Genomic DNA, 4,062 nt, shown 5'->3' with positions numbered 1-4,062 from the left:
AATTAATTGAAAATTTAAAGGTTGAAAAGTTGTAATGGGAAGGGAAGCAAGAATTGCTGACAAAATGAGAATGTTTGTATATTAATAACATGGTATAGGTAAACAAGATGTCATACAACAAATACACAATAAACAGAGAGAATCTTTCTTTTCTTTATTTTTGTCAAAGCTTCATGGCAGTACAGACAACTAACACAAACACAACTGCAGTCAGAAGAGGATCAATTGAAAGAGAAAATAAAACCATTACAAAAAATTGGAGATATGAAGGTGTAGCTACATCAAAAATAAATTCACAAATTTATCAAATGTATATGGAGAAGAAAAAAAACCTAATTAGAGACAGGACATGAGGATCTTCTTATGTTTCAAAGAAGTGATCTAATAGCCCTGGATGATACTCAAAATTAACCAGGATATAACAACTCTAGAATTTCATCAGCAATTAAAAATTTAAGTCAAAATCACCTGTACCTAGGGTTGCCATAACCCGTTGCAACCGATTTTCCCGTTTTTGCTGCACCTGCCCGGTACGGCACGGTGTGCAGCCAAAAACCGGGAAAAGCCCGGTTGCAGCGGGGTTGCTGGGCAACCCTGGGCCCTCTGGCCCCCTCCTCCTCCCCTGGCATGGCCCGCGCGGAGGAAAAGGAAGGCAGCGAGGCCTGGTGCGGAGGAGGCTGCAGGAGGCCGGCGCCCTTGGGCGCAGCGCCCAATCTCTCCGCTCCCTGCAGCCTCCTCCCTCCTTCCTGGCCTCCACTGGGGCCGGAACGAGGAAGAGCTGCGGCGATCGTGCAGCCTCCTCCCCTCCTTCCTGGTCCAGCCTGGGCAGGAAGAGGACAGGCGTGGCCATCGCCGCCGGCGTCCCCCCTCCTTCGGGGTCCCAGCCGAGAGCCAGAACAAGGGAGGCTGCGCCATCGCCGCCGCGGCCTCCCCTCCTCGTGGTCCCAGCCGGAGCCAGGAACAAGGGGAGCTGCGGCCATCCCGCCGGCGTCCTCCCCCTCCTTCCTGGTCCCAGCCGGGCCGGAACGAGGGAGGCCCCCGCAGCGCCGCCGCGTCCTCCCCTCCTTCCTGTTCCCGCACGGGGCCGGAACGAGGGAGGCTGCGCACGCCGCCGGCTTCCTCCCTCCTTCCTGGTCCCAGCCGGGCCAGGAACGAGGGAGGCTGCGGCCATCGCCGCCGGCGTCCTCCCCTCTTCCTGGTCCCAGCCGGGGCCAGGAACAGGGGAGGCTGGGCCATGCGCGCCGGCGTCCTCCCCTCCTTCGGTCCCAGCCGGGGCAGGAACGAGGGGAGGCTGCGGCCAGCGCGCCGGCGTCCCCCCTCCTTCCTGGTCCCCAGCCGGGGCCAAGAAGGAGGGAGGCCCCGCGATCGCCGCCGGCGTCCTCCCTCCTTCCGTTCCCGGCCGGGGCCAGAACGAGGGAGGCCCCCGCGATCGCCGCCGGCGTCCTCCCCTCCTTCCTGTCCCAGCCGGGCAGGAACGAGGGGAGGCCCCCGCGATCGCCGCCGGCGTCCTCCCTCCTTCCGGTCCCAGCCGGGCCAAGAGGAGGACAGGCGCGGCCATCGCCGCCGGCGTCCTCCCCTCCTTCCTGGTCCCAGCCGGGCCAGGAACGAGGGGAGGCTGCGGCCATCGCCGCCGGCGTCCTCCCCCCTTCCTGGGTCCCAGCCGGGGCCAGGAACGAGGGGAGGCTGCGGCCATCGCCGCCGGCGCTCCCCTCCTTCCTGGTCCCAGCCGGGGCCAGGAACGAGGGGAGGCCCCCGCGATTGCCGCCGGCGTCCTCCTCTCTTTCCTGGTCCCAGGGGGGCCAGGAACGAGGGGAGGCCCCGCGATCGCCGCCGGCGTCTTCCCCTCCTTCCTGGTCCCAGCCGGGGCCAGGAATGAGGGGAGGCCCGATCCTGGCCTCCATCGCGGTGAGGCCTGGGCCCAGCGGGAGGGAAGCCTCCTTAAGTGGAGGCTTCCCTCGCCGCTTGGCCTTCGCTCTGCCGCGATGCCAGGGAAAATGAGGACAGAATTTTCAAATGTAGGACACATGTTTGTGTGTGTCCTACATTTGAAAATTTTGTCCTACATTTTTCCCGGTTTTGAGGTCCGGCGCTAGGGCAACCCACCTGTACCAGATGGTTTACCGCAGATATTACAAAAGTTTAGATATACTAATGAAAAAATGTTCAATACCATTGAAAAGAAGGAATCCACTTTCATGAGGACTGCTGATATAGTATTAATACCCAACAAGGGAAGACAAAATGCAGTTGGAAACCAAATCAATCTCTTTAATGAGTTTAGATTATAAAATCTTTACTTCTAAATGACAACAAGATAAAGAATCTACTAAATGACATGAGACCAACAGGATTCTACCACAAAAGCATATGAAAAATAACATCAGAATAGTATTCAATGTAATAGAATATATGAAAAAAAAAAGAAATAAGTTAGCAATGCTTTTCATTGACCAGGAAAAGCCAGTATGATCTGGTTCTTAAAGATTTGTCTGGGTGAGAGATGTATGAATTGGATCAAAAACATTACAGCAGTCCTTCCCCTTACCCAAGGGTCTTTCCAAATGCCCCGCATAAGGTGAAATCTGCGTATGCTTGCGTCCCTTGAAAACAATGGGAAATTTATTAACTGTTGCCTTATTCAGGAATAGCCATGCAGACGATATCGGGAAAAAAATCCAAAACCACATCACCTTAATATATCAATCAAAAGGTGCAAAATACATTACACTAGCTTGAAGCTCACTGTCTTCTGCATCAGGCATGATGTTAGAATCATACAGGGAAGCAAATGCCAATGTCAGTCTTGAATCTCATCGAGATGCTTTCTTAAGTTAGTGTTTAATGCTGGTCTCAAGTTGCTCATGCTACTGTTGCCTCATTGCATGAGCTAGTAAACAGTATTGAACTATCAGGGCCAAGAAGCCACATAGTGGGCTCTTGAGTAATGTTCATGTAATCCCATGAATCTGTCAGTGGATGGAGAATGCGGAGAAGGAGCGTACTTAGCAGTTCAATTCAGAAAGAGAGAAAGCTGGAGAGAGAAGTAGCTGAAATGGCAAGTGGTAGATAAAATAACTACTCTTGTTACTTTAAATCAGGTGAAAGAGTTAAGGGAGTTAGGAGAGTAAACAGTGCATATAGTGGACTTGTATTGTGTGTTTGTACTTTTTTTAGGTAAAGGTTAACTCAGCAACCGTTGACCATGTATGTGGAAGATTTCAACAAACTAGCACTGTATCCTTCCTCAATGGATACATGGATTTTGGAAGCCTTTTACATGCTGGATTTAATATACCAATAGGTTGTGTTGCTGCTTTTTAAAAATGTTAAATCTGACTTAAAATTTCAAATTGTTTAAATCACAGACACATGAATGACCTTCCTTGGTATATGATACTTTTTATACTTGAAGATCTCAACTGGTTTCTTCATAGTTGCCCTTCAAATCGCTCATCATCTTCTGATTTCGTGAGTTCGGTTAGGGAGTACAGTTTAATGCAGCTCTAGCCAGTCCAGAGACAGCAACGCAGCAGTGAAGCCCCACTGTCAGCATCTTCAGTGTTTCTGCCCCAGAGGGTCTATATGTTACTCTTTCCCTGTTTTATGCAGTAGGCTCTTTCTTTCCTTTAGACAGTTTGTTAGAGTTCAACTGCATTTTGTTGGGTTTTCTGTAACTCTTTGCTAAAAAATACAGAACAATAAGTATGTAAGAAGGAGAGAGAACTGGCTATTTCCAGAATTGTTTGGTTGATATTTTCTGCTCACTGCCCCATAAAGCCATATATGGTATAGTACCAGAGTAATTGAAGTCAGATCTGGCTATGGTGACTCATGTCTTGGTTATATCCCATTTGGATTCCTGTACCATGCTGGGCTGCTTTGGAAACTGTTTGGAAACTTCAGTAGTTCCAAAATGTTGGTATTAGACTGTTGATTTGGAGCTGGTTACAGGGATCATGTGAAACCCCTCTGTTATAAAAAATGTTAATGGTTGCAGTCATTTCTAGGGAGAATTCAAGTGCTGGTTTTGAGTTTTAAAGCCATAAACAGCTTGGGCCCAGG

This window comes from Sceloporus undulatus, chromosome 1, assembly GCF_019175285.1.
Source record: "Sceloporus undulatus isolate JIND9_A2432 ecotype Alabama chromosome 1, SceUnd_v1.1, whole genome shotgun sequence".
In the NCBI taxonomy this organism is placed as follows: Eukaryota; Metazoa; Chordata; class Lepidosauria; order Squamata; family Phrynosomatidae; genus Sceloporus; species Sceloporus undulatus.
Note: the sequence above shows the minus strand (reverse complement) of the source record.